Consider the following 25,321-nt stretch of genomic DNA (forward strand, 5'->3'; position numbering starts at 1 on the left):
ATCCCGATGCAATTTCGGTGTTTCATCGACACTCTGAACGTGTACAGATTACATGAAGCCTCCAGATGTGCTTCGGAAACTACTACTCGTCTCCCAGGTATCGATCAATGTGTAAACAGTTTGAGACATAACTCCCATGGAGAATATTCCGCATGGAGCCTATTATATTCAATCCCGATGCAATTTTTGTGTTTCATCAACGCTCTGAACGTCGATAGATTACAGGACGCCTCCAGTTTCTCTTCGGAAACTACTACTGGTCTCCCAGGGAACAATCAAAGCGTAGACAGTTTGAGAGATTACTCCCAGGGACAAAAGTCCCCATGGTGCCTGTTGCATTCAATCCCGATGCAATTTCTGTGTTTCATCAACACTCGGAACGTCCACAGATTACATGAAGCCTTGATATATGCTTCGAAAACTACTACTGGTCTCCCAGGGACGATCAAAGCATAGACAGTTAGAGACATTACTCCCATGGAGAAAAGTCCGCATGGTGCCTGTTGTATTCAATCAGGATGCAATTTCTGTGTTTCATCAACACTCTGAACATAAACAGATTGCAGGAAGACTCCAGATATGCTTCGGAAACTACTTCTGGTCTCCCAGGTATCGATCAAAAAGTAGACACTTTGAGACATTACTCCCATGGATAAAAGTAAGCATGGTGCCTGTTGTATTCAATCCCGATACAATTTCTGTGTTTGATCAACACTCTGAACGTCCACAGATTACAGGAAGCCTTGATATCTGCTTCGAAAACTACTACTGGTCTCCCAGGGACGATCAAAGCATAGACAGTTAGAGACATTACTCCCATGGAGAAAAGTCCGCATGGTGCCTGTTGTATTCAATCCCGATGCAATTTCTGTGTTTCATCAACACTCTGAACATAAACAGATTGCAGGAAGCCATGAGATGTGCTTCGAAAACTAATACTGGTCTCACAGGGACGATCAAAGAGTAGACAGTTAGAGACATTACTCCCATGTAGAGAAGTAAGCATGGTGCCTGTTGTATTCATTCCCGATTCAATTTCTGTGTTTCATGCACACTCTGGACGTCATAGATTACATGAAGCCTCCAGATGTGCTTCGGAACCTACTAATGGTCTCCCAGGAATCGACCAAAGTGTAGAATGTTTGAGACATTACTCCCTATGACAAAAGTCTTCTTGGTGTCTGTTGTATTCAATCCCGATTTAATTTCTGTGTTTCATCAACACTCAGAACGTCCACAGATTACAGGAAGCTTCCAGATGTGCTGCGGAAACTTCTGCTGGTCTCCCAGGAATCGTTCAAACCGTTGACAGTTTGGGACATTACTCCCATGCTAAAACTTCCGCATGTTGCCTGTTGTATTCAATCCCGATGCAATGTCTGTGTTTCATCAACGCTCTGAACGTCTACAGATTACAGGATGCCTCCAGATGGGCTTCGGAAACTACTACTGGTCTCCCAGGGAACGATCAAAGCGTAGACAGTTAGGGACATTACTCCCATGGAGAAAAGTGCGCATGGTGCATGTTGTATTCAATCCCGATGCAATTTCTGTGTTTCGTCAACACACTGAATGTCCATAGATTACAGAATGCCTCCATATGTGCTTCGGAAACTACTACTGCTCTTCCAGGAATCGATTAAAAGGTAGAGAGTTTGAGACATTACTCTCTATGACAAGAGTCTTCTTGGTGTCTGTTGTATTCAATCCCGATGCAATTTCTGTGTTTCATCAACACACTGAACATCCAAAGATTACTTGAAGCCTCCAGATGTGGTTCGTAAACTACGACTTGTCTCCCAGGAATCTATCAATGCGTAGACCGATTGGGACATTACTCCCATGCAGAAATTTCCGCATGGTGCCTGTTGTATTCAATCCCGATGCAATTTCTGTGTTTCATCAACACTCTGAATGTCCACAGATTACAGAATGCCTCCAGATGTGCTTCGGAATCTACTAATGGTCTCCCAGGAATCGACCAAAGTGTAGAATGTTTGAGACATGACTCCCATTGAGAAAAATCCGCATGGTGGCTGTTGTATTCAATCCTGATGCAATTTCTGTGTTTCATCAACACACTGAACGTCCACAGATTACAGGAAGACTCCAGATGTGCTTCGGAAACTACTAGTGGTCTCCCAGAGAACAATCAAAGCGTAGACAGTTTGAGACATTACTCCCATGGACAAAAGTCCGCATGGTGACTGTTGTATTCAATCCCGATGCAATTTCTGTGTTTCATTAACACTCTGAACGTCCATAGATTACATGAAGGCTCCATATGTGCTTCGGAAACTACTACTGGTCTCCCAGGAATCGACCAATGCGTAGACAGTTTGAGACATTACTCCCATGGAGAAAAGTCCGAATGGTGCCTGTTTTATTCAATCCCGATGAAATTTTTGTGTTTCATCAACACTCTGAACGTCGACAGATTACATGATGCCTCCATATGTGCTTCGGAACCTACTACTGGCCTCCCAGGAATCGACCAAAGTGTAGACAGTTTGAGACATAACTCCCATTGAGAAAAGTCCGCATGCTGCCTGTTGTATTCAATCCCGATGCAATTTCTGTGTTTCATCAACACACTGAACGTCCATAGATTACAGAATGCCTTCAGATGTTTATCGGTAATTACTACTGGTCTCCCAGGAATCGATTAAAATGTAGAGAGTTTGAGACATTACTCCCTATGACAAAAGCCTTTTTGGTGTCTGTTGTATTCAATCCCGATTAAATTTCTGTGTTTCATCAACACTCAGAACGTCCACAGATTACAGGAAGCTTCCAGATGTGCTGCGGAAACTATTACTGGTTTCTCAAGAATCGATCAAAGCGTAGACAGTTTGAGACATTACTACGATGTAGAGAAGACCTCATGGTGACTGTTGATTTCAATCCCGTTGCAATTTCTGTGTTTCATTAACACTCTGAACGTCCATAGATTACATGAAGCGTCCAGATGTGCTTCAGAAACTGCTACTGGTCTCCCAGGAATATATCAAAACGTAGACAGTTTGGGACATTACTCCCAATACAGAAATTTTCGCATGGTGCCAGTTGTATTCAATCCCGATGCAATTTCGGTGTTTCATCGACACTCTGAACGTGTACAGATTACATGAAGCCTCCAGATGTGCTTCGGAAACTACTACTCGTCTCCCAGGTATCGATCAATGTGTATACAGTTTGAGACATAACTCCCATGGAGAATATTCCGCATGGAGCCTATTATATTCAATCCCGATGCAATTTTTGTGTTTCATCAACGCTCTGAACGTCGATAGATTACAGGACGCCTCCAGTTTCTCTTCGGAAACTACTACTGGTCTCCCAGGGAACAATCAAAGCGTAGACAGTTTGAGAGATTACTCCCAGGGACAAAAGTCCGCATGGTGCCTTTTGCATTCAATCCCGATGCAATTTCTGTGTTTCATCAACACTCGGAACGTCCACAGATTACATGAAGCCTCCAGATGTGCTTCGGAAACTACTACTGGTTTCCCAGGATTCGATCAAAGCATAGACAGTTTGAGACATTACTCCCATGTAGAAGAGTCCGCATGGTGCCTGTTGTATTCAATCCCGATGTAATTCCTGTGTTTCATTAACACTCTGAACGTCCACAGATTACAGGAAGACTCCAGATATGCTTCGGAAACTACTTCTGGCCTCCCAGGTATCGATCAAAAAGTAGACACTTTGAGACATTACTCCCATGGATAAAAGTAAGCATGGTGCCTGTTGTATTCAATCCCGATACAATTTCTGTGTTTGATCAACACTCTGAACGTCCACAGATTACAGGAAGCCTTGATATCTGCTTCGAAAACTACTACTGGTCTCCCAGGGACGATCAAAGCATAGACAGTTAGAGACATTACTCCCATGGAGAAAAGTCCGCATGGTGCCTGTTGTATTCAATCCCGATGCAATTTCTGTGTTTCATCAACACTCTGAACATAAACAGATTGCAGGAAGCCATGAGATGTGCTTCGAAAACTACTACTGGTCTCACAGGGACGATCAAAGAGTAGACAGTTAGAGACATTACTCCCATGTAGAGAAGTAAGCATGGTGCCTGTTGTATTCATTCCCGATTCAATTTCTGTGTTTCATGCACACTCTGGACGTCATAGATTACATGAAGCCTCCATATGTGCTTCGGAAACTACTACTGGTCTCCCAGGAATCGACCAATGCGTAGACAGCTTGAGACATTACTCCCATGGAGAAAATTCCGAATGGTGCCTGTTTTATTGAATCCCGATGAAATTTTTTTGTTTCATCAATACACTGAACGTCGACAGATTACATGATGCCTCCAGATGTGCTTCGGAAACTACTACTGGTCTCCCAGGGAACGATCAAAACGTAGGCAGTTGGAGACATTACTCCCATGGAGAAAAGTCCGCATGGTGCCTGTTGTATTCAATCCCGATGCAATTTCTGTGTTTCATCAACACACTGAACCTCCATAGATTACAGAGTGCCTCCAGATGTGTTCGGAAACTATTACTGCTCTCCGAGGAATCGATTAAAAGGTAGAGAATTTGAGACATTACTCTCTACGACAAGAGTCTTCTTGGTGTCTGTTGTATTCAATCCCGATGCAATATCTGTGTTTCATCAACACTCGGAACGTCCACAGATTTTATGAGGCCTCCAGATGTGCTTCGGGAACTACTACTGGTCTCCCGTGATTCGATCAAAGCATAGACAGTTTGAGACATTACTCCCATAGAGAAGAGTCCGCATGGTGCCTGTTGTATTCAATCCTGATGTAATTTCAGTGTTTCATCAACACTCAGAACGTCCACAGATTACAGGAAAACTCCAGATTTGCTCTGGAAACTACTACTGGTCTCCCAGGGACGATCAAAGCGAAGACAGTTAGAGACATTACTCCCATGGAGAAAAGTTCGCATGGCGCCTGTTGTATTCAATCCCGATGCAATTTCTGTGTTTGATCAACACTCAGAACGTCCACAGATTACAGGAAGTCTTCAGATCTGCTTCGGAAACTACTACTGGTCTCTCAGGATTCGATCAAAGCGTAGACAGTTAGAGACATTACTCCCATGGAGAAAAGTCCGCATGGTGAGTGTTGCATTCAATCCCGATGCAATTTCTGTGTTTCATCAACACTCTGAACGTAAGCAGATTACAGGAAGCCTTCAGATCGGCTTCGGAAAGTACTACTGGTCTCCCAGGGACGATCAATGCGTAGACAGTTAGAGATGTTACTCCCATGGAGAAAACTCCGAATGGTGCCTGTTTTATTCAGTCCCGATGAAATTTTTGTGTTTCATCAACACTCTGAACGTCGACAGATTACATGATGCCTCCATATGTGCTTCTGAACCTACTACTGGTCTCCCAGGATTCGACCAAAGTGTAGACAGTTTGAGACATAACTCCCAATGAGAAAAGTCCGCATGCTGCCTGTTGTATTCAATCCCGATGCAATTTCTGTGTTTCATCAACACACTGAACGTCCATAGATTACAGAATGCCTTCAGATGTGCATCGGTAATTACTACTGGTCTCCCAGGAATCGATTAAAGGGTAGAGAGTTTGAGACATTACTCCCTATGACAAAAGCCTTTTTGGTGTCTGTTGTATTCAATCCCGATTAAATTGCTGTGTTTAATCAACACTCAGAACGTCCACAGATTACAGGAAGCTTCCAGATGTGCTCCGGAAACTATTACTGGTTTCTCAATAATCGATCAAAGCGTAGACAGTTTGAGACATTACTACGATGTAGAGAAGTCCTCATGGTGACTGTTGATTTCAATCCCGTTGCAATTTCTGTGTTTCATTAACACTCTGAACGTCCATAGATTACATGAAGCGTCCAGATGTGCTTCAGAAACTGCTACTGGTCTCCCAGGAATATATCAAATCGTAGACAGTTTGGGACATTACTCCCAATACAGAAATTTTCGCATGGTGCCAGTTGTATTCAATCCCGTTGCAATTTCTGTGTTTCATTAACACTCTGAACGTCCATAGATTACATGAAGCGTCCAGATGTGCTTCGGAAACTACTACTCGTCTCCCAGGTATCGATCAATGTGTAAACAGTTTGAGACATAACTCCCATGGAGAATATTCCGCATGGAGCCTATTATATTCAATCCCGATGCAATCTTTGTGTTTCATCAACGCTCTGAACGTCGATAGATTACAGGACGCCTCCAGTTTCTCTTCGGAAACTACTACTGGTCTCCCAGGGAACAATCAAAGCGTAGACAGTTTGAGAGATTACTCCCAGGGACAAAAGTCCCCATGGTGCCTGTTGCATTCAATCCCGATGCAATTTCTGTGTTTCATCAACACTCGGAACGTCCACAGATTACATGAAGCCTTGATATATGATTCGAAAACTACTACTGGTCTCCCAGGGACGATCAAAGCATAGACAGTTAGAGACATTACTCCCATGGAGAAAAGTCCGCATGGTGCCTGTTGTATTCAATCCCGATGCAATTTCTGTGTTTCATCAACACTCTGAACTTCCACAGATTACAGAAAGCCTTCAGATGTGCTTCGGAAACTACTACTGGTCTCCCAGGAAACGATCAAATCGTAGACAGTTTGAGACATTACTCCCATAGAGAAAAGTCCGCTGGGTGCCTGTTGTATTCAATCCCGATGCAATTTCTGTGTTTCATCAACACACTGAACCTCCATAGATTACAGAGTGCCTCCAGATGTGTTCGGAAACTATTACTGCTCTCCCAGGAATCGATTAAAAGGTAGAGAGTTTGAGACATTACTCTCTACGACAAGAGTCTTCTTGGTGTCTGTTGTATTCAATCCCGATGCAATATCTGTGTTTCATCAACACTCTGAACGTCGACAGATTACTTGAAGCCTCCAGATGTGGTTCGTAAACTACTACTTGTCTCCCAGGAATCTATCAATGCGTAGACCGATTGGGACATTACTCCCATGCAGAAATTTCCGCATGGTGCCTGTTGTATTCAATCCCGATGCAAAATCTGTGTTTCATCAACACTCGGAACGTCCACAGATTACATGAGGCCTCCAGATTTGCTTCGGAACCTACTACTGGTCTCCCGTGATTCGATCAAAGCATAGACAGTTTGAGACATTACTCACATAGAGAAGAGTTGCATGTTGCCTGTTGTATTCAATCCCGATGTAATTGCAGTGTTTCATCAACACTCAGAACGTCCACAGATTACAGGAAGTCTCCAGATTTGCTTAGGAAACTACTACTGGTCTCCCAGGGACGATCAAAGCGAAGACAGTTAGAGAAATAACTCCCATGGAGAAAAGTCCGCATGGTGCCTGTTGTATTGAATCCCGATGCGATTTCTGTTTTTCATCAACACACTGAACCTCCATAGATTACAGAGTGCCTCCAGATGTGTTCGGAAACTACTACTGCTCTCCCAGGAATCGATTAAAATGTAGAGAGTTTGAGCCATTACTCTCTACGACAAGAGTCTTCTTGGTGCCTGTTGTATTCAATCCCGATGCAATGTCTGTGTTTCATCAACACACAGAAAGTCCATAGAATACAGAATGCCTCCAGATGTGCTGTGGAAACTACTACTGGTCTCTCAGGATTCGATCATAGCGTAGATAGTTAGAGACATTACTCCCATGGAGAAAAGTCCGCATGGTGAGTGTTGCATTCAATCCCGATGCAATTTCTGTGTTTCATCAACACTCTGAACGTAAGAAGATTACAGGAAGCCTTCAGATCTGCTTCGGAAAGTACTACTGGTCTCCCAGGGACGATCAAAGCGTAGACAGTTAGTGATATTACTCCCATGGAGAAAAGTCCGCATGGTGCCTGTTGCATTCAATCCCGCTGCAATTTCTGTGTTTCATCAACACTCTGAACGTAAACAGATTACAGGAAGCCTTTAGATGTGCTTCGGAAACTACTACAGGTCTCCCAGGGACGATCAAAGCGTAGACAGTTTGAGACATTACTCCCATGGAGAAAAGTCCGCATGGTGCCTGTTGTAATCAATGCCGATGCAATTTCAGTGTTTCATCAAACTCTGAATGTCCACAGATTACAGGAAGCCTCCAGATGTGCTTCTGAAGCTACTACTGTCTCCCAGGGAACGATCAAAGCGTTGACAATTTGAGACATTACTCCCATGGAGAAAAGTCCGCATGGTGGCTGTTGTATTCAATCCTGATGTAATTTCTGTGTTTCTTTAACACACTGAACGTCCACAGATTACAGGAAGACTCCAGATGTGCTTCGGAAACTACTAGTGGTCTCCCAGAGAACAATCAAAGCGTAGACAGTTTGAGACATTACTCCCATGGACAAAAGTCCGCATGGCGACTGTTGTATTCAATCCCGATGCAATTTCTCTGTTTCATTAACACTCTGAACGTCCATAGATTACATGAAGGCTCCATATGTGCTTCGGAAACTACTACTGGTCTCCCAGGAATCGACCAATGCGTAGACAGTTTGAGACATTACTCCCATGGATAAAAGTCCGAATGGTGCCTGTTTTATTCAATCCCGATGAAATTTTTGTGTTTCATCAACACTCTGAACGTCGACAGATTACATGATGCCTCCAGATTTGCTTCGGAAACTACTACTGGTCTCCCAGGGAACGATCAAAGCGTAGACAGTTTGAGACATTACTCCCATGGAGAAAGCTTCGAATGGTGCCTGTTTTATTCAATCCCGATGAAATTTTTGTGTTTCATCAACACTCTGAACGTCGACAGATTACATGATACCTCCATATGTGCTTCGGAACCTACTACTGGTCTCCCAGGAATCGACCAAAGTGTAGACAGTTTGAGACATAACTCCCATTGAGAAAGGTCCGCATGCTGCCTGTTGTATTCAATCCCGATGCAATTTCTGTGTTTCATCAACACACTGAACGTCCATAGATTACAGAATGCCTTCAGATGTGCATCGGTAATTACTACTGGTCTCCCAGGAATCGATTAAAGGGTAGAGAGTTTGAGACATTACTCCCTATGACAAAAGCCTTTTTGGTGTCTGTTGTATTCAATCCCGATTAAATTTCTGTGTTTCATCAACACTCAGAACGTCCACAGATTACAGGAAGCTTCCAGATGTGCTGCGGAAACTATTACTGGTTTCTCAAGTATCGATCAAAGCGTAGACAGTTTGAGACATTACTACGATGTAGAGAAGTCCTCATGGTGACTGTTGATTTCAATCCCGTTGCAATTTCTGTGTTTCATTAACACTCTGAACGTCCATAGATTACATGAAGCGTCCAGATGTGCTTCAGAAACTGCTACTGGTCTCCCAGGAATATATCAAAGCGTAGACAGTTTGGGACATTATTCCCAATACAGAAATTTTCGCATGGTGCCAGTTGTATTCAATCCCGATGCAATTTCGGTGTTTCATCGACACTCTGAACGTGTACAGATTACATGAAGCCTCCAGATGTGCTTCGGAAACTGCTACTCGTTTCCCAGGTATCGATCAATGTGTATACAGTTTGAGACATAACTCCCATGGAGAATATTCCGCATGGAGCCTATTATATTCAATCCCGATGCAATTTTTGTGTTTCATCAACGCTCTGAACGTCGATAGATTACAGGACGCCTCCAGTTTCTCTTCGGAAACTACTACTGGTCTCCCAGGGAACAATCAAAGCGTAGACAGTTTGATAGATTACTCCCAGGGACAAAAGTCCGCATGGTGCCTGTTGCATTCAATCCCGATGCAATTTCTGTGTTTCATCAACACTCGGAAGGTCCACAGATTACATGAAGCCTCCAGATGTGCTTCGGAAACTACTACTGGTTTCCCAGGATTCGATCAAAGCATAGACAGTTTGAGACATTACTCCCATGTAGAAGAGTCCGCATGGTGCCTGTTGTATTCAATCCCGATGTAATTCCTGTGTTTCATCAACACTCAGAACGTCCACAGATTACAGGAAGCTTCCAGATGTGCTGCGGAAACTATTACTGGTTTCTCAAGTATCGATCAAAGCGTAGACAGTTTGAGACATTACTACGATGTAGAGAAGTCCTCATGGTGACTGTTGATTTCAATCCCGTTGCAATTTCTGTGTTTCATTAACACTCTGAACGTCCATAGATTACATGAAGCGTCCAGATGTGCTTCAGAAACTGCTACTGGTCTCCCAGGAATATATCAAAGCGTAGACAGTTTGGGACATTATTCCCAATACAGAAATTTTCGCATGGTGCCAGTTGTATTCAATCCCGATGCAATTTCGGTGTTTCATCGACACTCTGAACGTGTACAGATTACATGAAGCCTCCAGATGTGCTTCGGAAACTGCTACTCGTTTCCCAGGTATCGATCAATGTGTATACAGTTTGAGACATAACTCCCATGGAGAATATTCCGCATGGAGCCTATTATATTCAATCCCGATGCAATTTTTGTGTTTCATCAACGCTCTGAACGTCGATAGATTACAGGACGCCTCCAGTTTCTCTTCGGAAACTACTACTGGTCTCCCAGGGAACAATCAAAGCGTAGACAGTTTGATAGATTACTCCCAGGGACAAAAGTCCGCATGGTGCCTGTTGCATTCAATCCCGATGCAATTTCTGTGTTTCATCAACACTCGGAAGGTCCACAGATTACATGAAGCCTCCAGATGTGCTTCGGAAACTACTACTGGTTTCCCAGGATTCGATCAAAGCATAGACAGTTTGAGACATTACTCCCATGTAGAAGAGTCCGCATGGTGCCTGTTGTATTCAATCCCGATGTAATTCCTGTGTTTCATCAACACTCTGAACGTCCACAGATTACAGGAAGACTCCAGATATGCTTCGGAAACTACTTCTGGTCTCCCAGGTATCGATCAAAAAGTAGACACTTTGAGACATTACTCAAATGGATAAAAGTAAGCATGGTGCCTGTTGTATTCAATCCCGATACAATTTCTGTGTTTGATCAACACTCTGAAAGTCCACAGATTACAGGAAGCCTTGATATCTGCTTCGAAAACTACTACTGGTCTCCCAGGGACGATCAAAGCATAGACAGTTAGAGACATCACTCCCATGGAGAAAAGTCGTCATGGTGCCTGTTGTATTCAATCCCGATGCAATTTCTGTGTTTCATCAACACTCTGAACATAAACAGATTGCAGGAAGCCATGAGATGTGCTTCGAAAACTACTACTGGTCTCACAGGGACGATCAAAGAGTAGACAGTTAGAGACATAACTCCCATGTAGAGAAGTAAGCATGGTGCCTGTTGTATTCATTCCCGATTCAATTTCTGTGTTTCATGCACACTCTGGACGTCATAGATTACATGAAGCCTCCATATGTGCTTCGGAAACTACTACTGGTCTCCCAGGAATCGACCAATGCGTAGACAGTTTGAGACATTACTCCCATGGAGAAAATTCCGAATGGTGCCTGTTTTATTGAATCCCGATGAAATTTTTTGTTTCATCAATACACTGAACGTCGACAGATTACATGATGCCTCCAGATGTGCTTCGGAAACTACTACTGGTCTCCCAGGGAACGATCAAAGCGTAGACAGTTGGAGACATTACTCCCATGGAGAAAAGTCCGCATGGTGCCTGTTGTATTCAATCCCGATGCAATTTCTGTGTTTCATCAACACTCTGAACTTCCACAGATTACTGAAAGCCTTCAGATGTGCTTCGGAAACTACTACTGGTCTCCCAGGAAACGATCAAATCGTAGACAGTTTGAGACATTACTCCCATAGAGAAAAGTCCGCTGGGTGCCTGTTGTATTCGATTCCGATGCAATTTCTGTGTTTCATCAACACACTGAACCTCCATAGATTACAGAGTGCCTCCAGATGTGTTCGGAAACTATTACTGCTCTCCCAGGAATCGATTAAAAGGTAGAGAGTTTGAGACATTACTCTCTACGACAAGAGTCTTCTTGGTGTCTGTTGTATTCAATCCCGATGCAATATCTGTGTTTCATCAACACTCTGAACGTCCACAAATTAATTGAAGCCTCCAGATGTGGTTCGTAAACTACTACTTGTCTCCCAGGAATCTATCAATGCGTAGACCGATTGGGACATTACTCCCAATGCAGAAATTTCCGCATAGTGCCTGTAGTATTCAATCCCGATGCAAAATCTGTGTTTCATCAACACTCGGAACGTCTACAGATTACATGAGGCCTCCAGATGTGCTTCGGAACCTACTACTGGTCTCCCGTGATTCGATCAAAGCATAGACAGTATGAGACATTACTCCCATAGAGAAGAGTCCGCATGGTGCCTGTTGTATTCAATCCCGATGTAATTGCAGTGTTTCATCAACACTCAGAACGTCCACAGATTACAGGAAGTCTCCAGATTTGCTTAGGAAACTACTACTGGTCTCCAAGGGACGATCAAAGCGAAGACTGTTAGAGAAATAACTCCCATGGAGAAAAGTCCGCATGGTGCCTGTTGTATTCAATCCCGATGCGATTTCTGTGTTTCATCAACACACTGAACCTCCATAGATTACAGAGTGCCTCCAGATGTGTTCGGAAACTACTACTGCTCTCCCAGGAATCGATTAAAATGTAGAGAGTTTGAGACATTACTCTCTACGACAAGAGTCTTCTTGGTGGCTGTTGTATTCAATACCGATGCAATTTCTGTGTTTCATCAACACATAGAACTTCCATAGATTACAGAATGCCTCCAGATGTGCTTCGGAATCTACTAATGGTCTCCCAGGAATCGACCAAAGTGTAGAAAATTTTGGAAATAACTCACATTGAGAAAAATCCGCGTGGTGCCTGTTGTATTCTATCCCGATGCAATTTCTGTGTTTCATCAACACCCTGAAAGTCCATAGAATACAGAATGAATCCAGATGTTCTTCGGAAACTACTACTGGTCTCCTAGGGAACAATCAAATCGTAGACAGTTTGAGACATTACTCCCATGGAGAATAGTCCGCATGGTGACTGTTGTATTCAATCCCGATGCAATACCTGTGTTTCATCAACACTCTAAACGTCCACAGATTACAGAATGCCCCACGATGTGCTTCGGAACCTACTACTGGTCTCCCAGAAATCGATCAAAGCGTAGACAGTTTGGAACATTATTCCCATGCAGAAACTTCCGCATGTTGTCTGTTGTATTCAATCCCGATACAATTATTGTGTTTCATCAACGTTCTGAACGTCGACAGATTACAGGATGCCTCCCGATGTGCTTCGGAAACTACTAGTGGTCTCCCAGGGAACGATCATAGCGTAAAAAGTTAGAGACATTACTCCCATGGAGAAAAGTCCGCATGGTGGCTGTTGTATTCAATCCCGATGCAATTTCTGTGTTTCATCAACACACTGAACGTCCACAGATTACAGGAAGACTCCAGATGTGCTTCGGAAACTACTACTGGTCTCCCAGGATTCGATCAAAAAGTAGACACTTTGAGACATTACTCCCATGGATAAAAGTAAGCATGGTGTCTGTTGTATTCAATCCCGATACAATTCCTGTGTTTGATCAACACTTTGAACGTCCACAGATTACAGGAAGCCTTCAGATCTGCTTCGAAAACTACTACTGGTCTCCCAGAGATGATCAAAGCGTAGACAGTTAGAGACATTACTCCCATGGAGAAAAGTCCGCATGGTGCCTGTTATATTCAATCCGGATGCAATTTCTGTGTTTCATCAACACTCTGAACGTAAACAGATTGCAGGAAGCCTTCAGATGTGCATCGAAAACTACTACTTTTCTCCCAGGGACGATCAAAGCGTAGACAGTTAGAGACATTACTCCCATGTAGAGAAGTAAGCATGGTGCCTGTTGTATTCATTCCCGATGCAATTTCTGTGTTTCATGCACACTCTGGACGTCATAGATTGCATGAAGCCTCCAGATGTGCTTCGGAACCTACTAATGGTCTCCCAGGAATCGACCAAAGTGTAGAATGTTTGAGACATTACTCCCTATGACAAAAGTATTCTTGGTGTCTGTTGTATTCAATCCCGATTAAATTTCTGTGTTTCATCAACACTCAGAACGTCCACAGATTACAGGAAGCTTCCAGATGTGCTGCAGAAAGTACTAATGGTCTCCCAGGAATCGTTCAAACCGTTGACAGTTTGGGACATTACTCCCATGCTAAAACTTCCGCATGTTGCCTGTTGTATTCAATCCCGATGCAATGTCTGTGTTTCATCAACGCTCTGAACGTCTACAGATTACAGGATGCCTCCAGATGGGCTTCGGAAACTACTACTGGTCTCCCAGGGAACGATCAAAGCGTAGACAGTTAGAGACATTACTCCCACGGAGAAAAGTCCGCATGGTGCCTGTTGTATTCAATCCCGATGCAATTTCTGTGTTTCGTCAACACACTCAATGTCCATAGATTACAGAATGCCTCCATATGTGCTTCGGAAACTACTACTGCTCTTCCAGGAATCGATTAAGAGGTAGAGAGTTTGAGACATTACTCTCTATGACAAGAGTCTTCTTGGTGTCTGTTGTATTCAATCCCGATGCAATTTCTGTGTTTCATCAACACACTGAACGTCCACAGATTACAGGAAGTCTCCAGATGTGCTTCGGAAACTACTAGTGGTCTCCCAGAGAACAATCAAAGCGTAGACAGTTTGAGACATTACTCCCATGGAGAAAAATCAGCATGGTGACTGTTGTATTCAATCCCGAAGCAATTTCTGTGTTTATTTAACACTCTGAACGCCCACAGACTACTTGAAGCCTCCAGATGTGGTTCGTAAACTACTACTGGTCTCCCAGGAATCTATCAATGCGTAGACCGATTGGGACATTACTCCCATGCATAAATTTCCGCATGGTGCCTGTTGTATTCAATCCCGATGCAATTTCTGTGTTTCACCAACACTCGGAACGTCCACAGATTTTATGAGGCCTCCAGATGTGCTTCGGGAACTACTACTGGTCTCCCGTGATTCGATCAAAGCATAGACAGTTTGAGACATTACTCCCATAGAGAAGAGTCCGCATGGTGCCTGTTGTATTCAATCCTGATGTGATTTCAGTGTTTCATCAACACTCAGAACGTCCACAGATTACAGGAAGTCTCCAGATTTGCTTTGGAAACTACTACTGGTCTCCCAGGGACGATCAAAGCGAAGACAGTTAGAGACATTACTCCCATGGAGAAAAGTCCGCATGGCGCCTGTTGTATTCAATCCCGATGCAATTTCTGTGTTTGATCAACCCTCTGAACGTCCACAGATTACAGGAAGTCTTCAGATCTGCTTCGGAAACAACTACTGGTCTCTCAGGATTCTATCAAAGCGTAGACAGTTAGAGACATTACTCCCATGGAGAAAACTCCGCATGCTGCCTGTTGCAATCAATCCCGATGCAATTTCTGTGTTTCAACAACACTCTGAACGTAAACAGATTTACAGGAAGCCTTTAGATGTGCTTCGGAAACTACTACTGGTCTCCCAGGGACGATCAAAGCGTAGACAGTTTGAGACATTACTCCCATGTCGAAAAGTCCGCATGGTGCCTGTTGTAATCAATGCCGATGCAATTTCAGTGTTTCATCAACACTCTGAATGTCCACAGATTACAGAATGCTTCCAGATGTGCTTCGGAACCTACTAATGGTCTCCCAGGAATCGACCAAAGTGTAAAGTGTTTGAGACATTACTCCCTATGACAAAAGTCTTCTTGGTGTCTGTTGTATTCAATCCCGATTAAATTTCTGTGTTTCATGAACACTCAGAAGGTCCACAGATTACAGGAAGACTCCAGATGTGCTTCGGAAACTACTACTGGTCTCCCAGGGACGATCAAAGCGAAGACAGTTAGAGACATTACTCCCATGGAGAAAAGTCCGCATGGCGCCTGTTGTATTCAATCCCGATGCAATTTCTGTGTTTGATCAACCCTCTGAACGTCCACAGATTACAGGAAGTCTTCAGATCTGCTTCGGAAACAACTACTGGTCTCTCAGGATTCTATCAAAGCGTAGACAGTTAGAGACATTACTCCCATGGAGAAAAATCAGCATGGTGACTGTTGTATTCAATCCCGATGCAATTTCTGTGTTTCATTAACACTCTGAAAGTCCACAGATTACTTGAAGCCTCCATTTGTGGTTCGTAAACTACTACTTGTCTCCCAGGAATCTATCAATGCGTAGATTGATTGGGACATTACTCCCATACAGAAATTTCCGCATGGTGCCTGTTGTATTCAATCCCGATGCAATTTCTGTGTTTCATCAACACTCGGAACGTCCACAGATTACATGAGGAATCCAGATGTGCTTCGGAAACTACTACTGGTCTCCCGTGATTCGATCAAAGCATAGACAGTTTGAGACATTACTCCCATAGAGAAGAGTCCGCATGGTGCCTGTTGTATTCAATCCGGATGTAATTTCAGTGTTTCATCAACACTCAGAACGCCCACAGATTACAGGAAGACTCCAGATTTGCTTCGGAAACTACTACTGGTCTCCCAGGGACGATCAAAGCGAAGACAGTTACAGACATTACTCCCATGGAGAAAAGTCCGCATGGTGCCTGTTGTATACAATCCCGATGCAATTTCTGTGTTTGATCAACACTCTGAACGTCCACAGATTACAGGAAGCCTTCAGATCTGCTTCAGAAACTACTACTGGTCTCCCAGGGACGATCAAAGCGTAGACAGTTAGAGACATTACTCCCATGGAGAAATGTCCGCATGGTGCCTGTTGTATTCAATCCCGATGCAATTTCTGAGTTTCATCAACACAGAATGTCCACTGAGTACTGGAAGCTTCCAGATATGCTGCATAAACTACTACTGCTCTCCCAGGAATCGACCAAAGCGTAGACAGTTTGAGACATTACTCCCATGTAGAGAAGTAAGCATGGTGCCTGTTGTATTCATTCCCGATGCCATTTCTGTGTTTCATTCACACTCTGGACGTCATAGATTACATGTAGCCTCCATATGTGCTTCGGAAACTACTACTGGTCTCCCAGGAATCGACCATTGCGTAGAGAGTTTGAGATATTACTCCCATGGAGAAAATTCGGAATGGTGTCTGTTTTATTCAATCCCGATGAGATATTTGTGTTTCATCAACACTCTGAACGTTGACAGATTACATGATGCCTTCAGATGTGCTTCGGAAACTACTACTGGTCTCCCAGGGAACGATCAAAACGTAGACAGTTAGAGACATTACTCCCATGGAGAAAAGTCCGCATGGTGCCTGTTGTAATCAATGCCGATGCAATTTCTGTGTTTCATCAACACTCTGAATGGTCACAGATTACAGAATGCCTCCAGATGTGCTTCGGAACCTACTAATGGTCTCCCAGGAATCGAACAAAGTGTAGAATGTTTGAGACATGACTGCCATTGAGAAAGATCCGCATGGTGGCTGTTGTATTCAATCCCGATGCAATTTCTGTGTTTCATCAACACACTGAACGTCCACAGATTACGGGAAGACTCCAGATGTGCTTCGGAAACTGCTAGTGGTCTCCCAGAGAACAATCAAAGCGTAGACAGTTTGAGACATTACTCCCACGGACAAAAGTCCGCATGGTGACTGTTGTATTCAATCCCGATACAATTTCTGTGTTTCATTAACACTCTGAACGTCCATAGATTACATGAAGCCTCCAGATGTGGTTCGAAAACTACTACTGGTCTCCCAGCAATCTATCAAAGCGTAGACAGATTGGGACATTACTCCCATGCAGAAATTTCAGCATGGTGCCTGTTGTATTCAATCCCGATGCAATTTCTGTGTTTCATCAACACACTGAACGTCCACAGATTACAGGAAGACTCCAGACATGCTTCGGAAACTACTAGTGGTCTCCCAGAGAGCAATCAAAGCGTAGACAGGTAGAGACATTACTCCCATGGAGAAAAGTCCGCATGGTGTCTGTTGTATTCAATCCCGATGCAATTGCTGTGTTTCATCAACACTCTGAACGTTACAGATTACAGAAAGCCTTCAGATGTGCTTCGGTAACTACAACTGGTCTCCCACTGAACGAACAAATCGTAGACAGTTTTAGACAATACTCCCATAGAGAAAAGTCCGCTTGGTGCCTGTTGTAATCAATGCCGATGCAATTTCTGTGTTTTATCAACACTCTGAATGTCCACAGATTACAGAATGCCTATAGAAGTGCTTTGGAACCTACTAATGGTCTACCAGGAATCGACCGAAGTGTAGAGTGTTTGAGACATTACTCCCTATGACAAAAGTCTTCTTGGTGTCTGTTGTATTCAATCGCGATTAAATTTCTGTGTTTCATCAACACTCAGAACGTCCACAGATTACAGGAAGCTTCCAGATGTGCTGCGGAAACTACTACTGGTCTCCCAGGAATCGATCAAACCGTTGACAGTTTGGGACATTAGTCCCATGTTAAACTTCCGCATTTTGCCTGTTGTATTCAATCCCGTTGCAATGTCTGTGTTTCATCAACGCTCTGAACGTCTACAGATTACAGGATGCCTCCAGATGGGCTTCGGAAACTACTACTGGTCTCCCAGGGAACGATCAAAGCGTAGACAGATAGAGACATTACTCCCATGGAGAAAAGTCCGCATGGTGCCTGTTGTATTCAATCCCGATGCAATTTCTGTGTTTCATCAACACACTGAACGTCCATAGATTACAGAATGCCTCCAGATGTGCTTCGGAAACTACAACTGCTCTCCCAGGAATCGATTAAAAGGTAGAGAGTTTGAGACATTACTCTCTATGACAAGAGTCTTCTTGGTGTCTGTTGTATTCAATCCCGATGCAATTTCTTTGTTTCATCAACACACTGAACGTCCACAGATTACAGGAAGACTCCAGATGTGCTTCGGAAACTACTAGTGGTCTCCCAGAGAACAATCAAAGCGTAGGCAGTTTGAGACATTACTCCCACGGAGAAAAATTAGTATGGTGATTGTTGTATTAAATCCCGATGCAATTTCTGTGTTTCATTAACACTCTGAACGTCCACAGATTACTTGAAGCCTCCATTTGTGGTTCGTAAACTACTACTTGTCTCCCAGGAATCTATCAATGCGTAGACCGATTGGGACATTACTGCCATGCAGCAATTTCCGCATGGTGCCTGTTGTATTCAATCCCGATGAAATTTCTGTGTTTCATCAACACTCCGAACGTCCACAGATTACATGAGGAATCCAGATGTGCTTCGGAAACTACTACTGGTCTCCCGTGATTCGATCAAAGCATAGACAGTTTGAGACATTACTCCCATAGAGAAGAGTCCGCATGGTGCCTGTTGTATTCAATCCCGATGTATTTTCAGTGTTTCATCAACACTCAGAACATCCACAGATTACAGGAAGTCTCCAGATTTCCTTCGGAAACTACTACTGGTCTCCCAGGGACGATGAAAGCGAAGACAGTTTGAGACATTACTCCCATAGAGAAGAGTCCGCATGGCGCCTGTTGTATTCAATCCCGATGCAATTTCTGAGTTTCATCAACACAGAATGTCCACAGATTACAGGAAGCTTTCAGATATGCTGCAGAAACTACTACTGGTCTCCCAGGAATCGACCAAAGCGTAGACAGTTTGAGACATTACTCCCATGTAGAGAAGTAAGCATGGTGCCTGTTGTATTCATTCCCGATGCCATTTCTGTGTTTCATTCACACTCTGGACGTCATAGATTACATGTAGCCTCCATATGTGCTTCGGAAACTGCTACTGGTCTCCCAGGAATCGACCATTGCGTAGGGAGTTTGAGATTTTACTCCCATGGAAAAAATTCGGAATGATGCCTGTTTTATTCAATCCCGATGAGATTTTTGTGTTTCATCAACACTCTGAACGTCGACAGGTCACCTGCTGCCTCCAGATGTGCTTCGGAAACTACTACTGGTCTCCCAGGGAACGATCAAAGAGTAGACAGTTTGAGACATTACTCCCATGGACAAAAGTCCGTATGGTGGCTGTTGTATTCAATCCCGATGCAATTTCTGTGTTTCATTAACACTCTGAACGTCCATAGATTACATGAAGCCTACAGATGAGGTTCGAAAACTACTACTGGTCTCCCAGGAATCTATCAAACCGTACACAGATTGGGACATTACTCCCATCCAGAAATTTCAGCATGGTGCCTGTTGTATTCAATCCCGATGCATTTCTGTGTTTCATCAACACTCTGAATGTCCACAGATTACAAAATGCCTCCAGATGTGCTTCGGAACCTGCTAATGGTCTCCCAGGAATCGACCAAAGTGTAGAATGTTTGAAACATGACTCCCATTGAGAAAAGTCCGCATGGTGCCTGTTGTATTCAATCCTGATGCAATTTCTGTGTTTCATTAACACTCTGAACGTCCACAGATTACAGAAAGCCTTCAGATGTGCTTAGGAAACTGCTACTGGTCTCCCAGGGAACGATCAAATCGTAGACAGTTTGAGACATTACTCCCATAGAGAAAAGTCCGCTTGCTGCCTGTTGTATTCAATCCCGATGAAATTTCTGTGTTTCATCTACACTCAGAACGTCCACAGATTACAGGAAGCTTCCAGATGTGCTGCGGAAACTACTACTGGTCTCCCAGGAATCGTTCAAACCGTTGACAGTTCGGGACATTACTCCCATGCTAAAACTTCCGCATGTTGCCTGTTGTATTCAATCCCGATGCAATGTCTGTGTTTCATCAATGCTCTGAACGTCTACAGATTACAGGATGCCTCCAGATAGGCTTCGGAAGCTACTACTGGTCTCCCAGGGAACGATCAAAGCGTAGACATTTAGAGACATTACTCCCATGGAGAAAAGTCCGCATGGTGCCTGTTGTATTCAATCCCGATCCAATTTCTGTGTTTCATCAACACTCTGAACGTAAACAGATAACAGGAAGCCTTTAGATGTGCATCGGAAACTACTACTGGTCTCCCAGGGACGATCAAAGCGTAGACAGTTTGAGACATTACTCCCATAGAGAAGAGTCCGCATGGTGCCTGTTGTATTCAATCCCGATGTAATTTCAGTGTTTCATCAACACTCAGAACGCCCACAGATTACAGGAAGTCTCCAGATTTGCTTCGGAAACTACTACTGGTCTCCCAGGGACGATCAAAGCGAAGACAGTTAGAGACATTACTCCCATGGAGAAAAGTCCGCATGGTGCCTGTTGTATACAATCCCGATGCAATTTCTGTGTTTGATCCACACTCTGAACGTCCACAGATTACAGGAAGCCTTCAGATCTGCTTCAGAAACTACTACTGGTCTCCCAGGGACGATCAAAGCGTAGACAGTTAGAGACATTTCTCCCATGGAGAAATGTCCGCATGGTGCCTGTTGTATTCAATCCCGATGCAATTTCTGAGTTTCATCAACACAGAATGTCCACAGATTACTGGAAGCTTCCAGATATGCTGCATAAACTACTACTGCTCTCCCAGGAATCGACCAAAGCGTAGACAGTTTGAGACATTACTCCCATGTAGAGAAGTAAGCATGGTGCCTGTTGTATTCATTCCCGATGCCATTTCTGTGTTTCATTCACACTCTGGATGTCATAGATTACATGTAGCCTCCATATGTGCTTCGGAAACTACTACTGGTCTCCCAGGAATCGACCATTGCGTAGAGAGTTTGAGATATTACTCCCATGGAGAAAATTCGGAATTGTGTCTGTTTTATTCAATCCCGATGAGATTTTTGTGTTTCATCAACACTCTGAACGTCGACAGATTACATGATGCATCCAGATGTGCTTCGGAAACTACTACTGGTCTCCCAGGGAACGATCAAAGCGTAGACAGTTAGAGACATTACTCCCATGGAGAAAAGTCCGCATGGTGCCAGTTGTAATCAATGCCGATGCAATTTCTGTGTTTCATCAACACTCTGAATGTCCACAGATTACAGAATGCCTCCAGATGTGCTTCGGAACCTACTAATGGTCTCCCAGGAATCGAACAAAGTGTAGAATGTTTGAGACATGACTCCCATTGAGAAAGATCCGCATGGTGGCTGTTGTATTCAATCCCGATGCAATTTCTGTGTTTCATCAACACACTGAACGTCCACAGATTACAGGAAGACTCCAGATGTGCTTCGGAAACTGCTAGTGGTCTCCCAGAGAACAATCAAAGCGTAGACAGTTTGAGACATTACTCCCATGGACAAAAGTCCGCATGGTGACTGTTGTATTCAATCCCGATGCAATTTCTGTGTTTCATTAACACTCTGAACGTCCATAGATTACATGAAGCCTCCAGATGTGGTTCGAAAACTACTACTGTTCTCCCAGGAATCTATCAAAGCGTAGACAGATTGGGACATTACTCCCATGCAGAAATTTCAGCATGGTGCCTGTTGTATTCAATCCCGATGCAATTTCTGTGTTTCATCAACACACTGAACGTCCACAGATTACAGGAAGACTCCAGATATGCTTCGGAAACTACTAGTGGTCTCCCAGAGAGCAATCAAAGCGTAGACAGGTAGAGACATTACTCCCATGGAGAAAAGTCCGCATGGTGTCTGTTGTATTCAATCCCGATGCAATTGCTGTGTTTCATCAACACTCTGAACGTTACAGATTACAGAAAGCCTTCAGATGTGCTTCGGTAACTACAACTGGTCTCCCACTGAACGAAAATATCGGAGACAGTTTTAGACAATACTCCCATAGAGAAAAGTCCGCTTGGTGCCTGTTGTAATCAATGCCGATGCAATTTCTGTGTTTTATCAACACTCTGAATGTCCACAGATTACAGAATGCCTATAGAAGTGCTTTGGAACCTACTAATAGTCTACCAGGAATCGACCGAAGTGTAGAGTGTTTGAGACATTACTCCCTATGACAAAAGTCTTCTTGGTGTCTGTTGTATTCAATCGCGATTAAATTTCTGTGTTTCATCAACACTCAGAACGTCCACAGATTACAGGAAGCTTCCAGATGTGCTGCGGAAACTACTACTGGTCTCCCAGGAATCGATCAAACCGTTGACAGTTTGGGACATTACTCCCATGTTAAACTTCCGCATTTTGCCTGTTGTATTCAATCCCGTTGCAATGTCTGTGTTTCATCAACGCTCTGAACGTCTACAGATTACAGGATGCCTCCAGATGGGCTTCGGAAACTACTACTGGTCTCCCAGGGAACGATCAAAGCGTCGACAGATAGAGACATTACTCCCATGGAGAAAAGTCCGCATGGTGCCTGTTGTATTCAATCCCGATGCAATTTCTGTGTTTCATCAACACACTGAACGTCCATAGATTACAGAATGCCTCCAGATGTGCTTCGGAAACTACAACTGCTCTCCCAGGAATCGATTAAAAGGTAGAGAGTTTGAGACATTACTCTCTATGACAAGAGTCTTCTTGGTGTCTGTTGTATTCAATCCCGATGCAATTTCTTTGTTTCATCAACACACTGAACGTCCACAAATTACAGGAAGACTCCAGATGTGCTTCGGAAACTACTAGTGGTCTCCCAGAGAACAATCAAAGCGTAGGCAGTTTGAGACATTACTCCCATGGAGAAAAATTAGTATGGTGACTGTTGTATTCAATCCCGATGCAATATCTGTGTTTCATTAACACTCTGAACGTCCACAGATTATTTGAAGCCTCCATTTGTGGTTCGTAAACTACTACTTGTCTCCCAGGAATCTATCAATGCGTAGACCGATTGGGACATTACTCCCATGCAGCAATTTCCGCATGGTGCCTGTTGTATTCAATCCCGATGAAATTTCTGTGTTTCATCAACACTCCGAACGTCCACAGATTACATGAGGAATCCAGATGTGCTTCGGAAACTACTACTGGTCTCCCGTGATTCGATCAAAGCATAGACAGTTTGAGACATTACTCCCATAGAGAAGAGTCCGCATGGTGCCTGTTGTATTCAATCCCGATGTCATTTCAGTGTTTCATCAACACTCAGAACGCCCACAAATTAAAGTCTCCAGATTTGCTTCGGAAACTACTAGTGGTCCCCCAGGGACGATCAAAGCGAAGAAAGTTTGAGACATTACTCCCATAGAGAAGAGTCCGCATGGTGCCTGTTGTATTCAATCCCGATGCAATTTCTGAGTTTCATCAACACAGAATGTCCACAGATTACAGGAAGCTTCCAGATATGCTGCAGAAACTACTACTGGTCTCCCAGGAATCGACCAAAGCGTAGACAGTTTGAGACATTACTCCCATGTAGAGAAGTAAGCATGGTGCCTGTTGTATTCATTCCCGATGCCATTTCTGTGTTTCATTCACACTCTGGACGTCATAGATTACATGTAGCCTCCATATGTGCTTCGGAAACTGCTACTGGTCTCCCAGGAATCGACCATTGCGTAGGGACTTTGAGATATTACTCCCATGGAAAACATTCGGAATGGTGCCTGTTTTATTCAATCCCGATGAGATTTTTGTGTTTCATCAACACTCTGAACGTCGACAGATCACCTGATGCCTCCAGATGTGCTTCGGAAACTACTACTGGTCTCCCAGGGAACGATCAAAGCGTAGACAGTTTGAGATATTACTCCCATGGACAAAAGTCCGCATGGTGGCTGTTGTATTCAATCCCGATGCAATTTCTGTGTTTCATTAACACTCTGAACGTCCATAGATTACATGAAGCCTACAGATATGGTTCGAAAACTACTACTGGTCTCCCAGGAATCTATCAAACCGTACACAGATTGGGACATTACTCTCATCCAGAAATTTCAGCATGGTGCCTGTTGTATTCAATCCCGATGCAATTTCTGTGTTTCATCAACACTCTGAATGTCCACAGATTACAAAATGCCTCCAGATGTGCTTCGGAACCTGCTAATGGTCTCCGAGGAATCGACCAAAGTGTAGAATGTTTGAAGCATGACTCCCATTGAGAAAAGTCCGCATGGTGCCTGTTGTATTCAATCCTGATGCAATTTCTGTGTTTCATTAACACTCTGAACGTCCACAGATTACAGAAAGCCTTCAGATGTGCTTCGGAAACTGCTGCTGGTCTCCCAGGGAACGATCAAATCGTAGACAGTTTGAACATTACTCCCATAGAGAAAAGTCCGCTTGGTGCCTGTTGTATTCAATCCCGATGAAATTTCTGTGTTTCATCTACACTCAGAACGTCCACAGATTACAGGAAGCTTCCAGATGTGCTGCGGAAACTACTACTGGTCTCCCAGGAATCGTTCAAACCGTTGACAGTTTGGGACATTACTCCCATGCTAAAACTTCCGCATATTGCCTGTTGTATTCAATCCCGATGCAATGTCTGTGTTTCATCAACGCTCTGAACGTCTACAGATTACAGGATGCCTCCAGATA

The sequence above is a fragment of the Schistocerca gregaria genome, unplaced genomic scaffold (genome assembly GCF_023897955.1).
Source record: "Schistocerca gregaria isolate iqSchGreg1 unplaced genomic scaffold, iqSchGreg1.2 ptg000073l, whole genome shotgun sequence".
Lineage (NCBI taxonomy): Eukaryota > Metazoa > Arthropoda > Insecta > Orthoptera > Acrididae > Schistocerca > Schistocerca gregaria.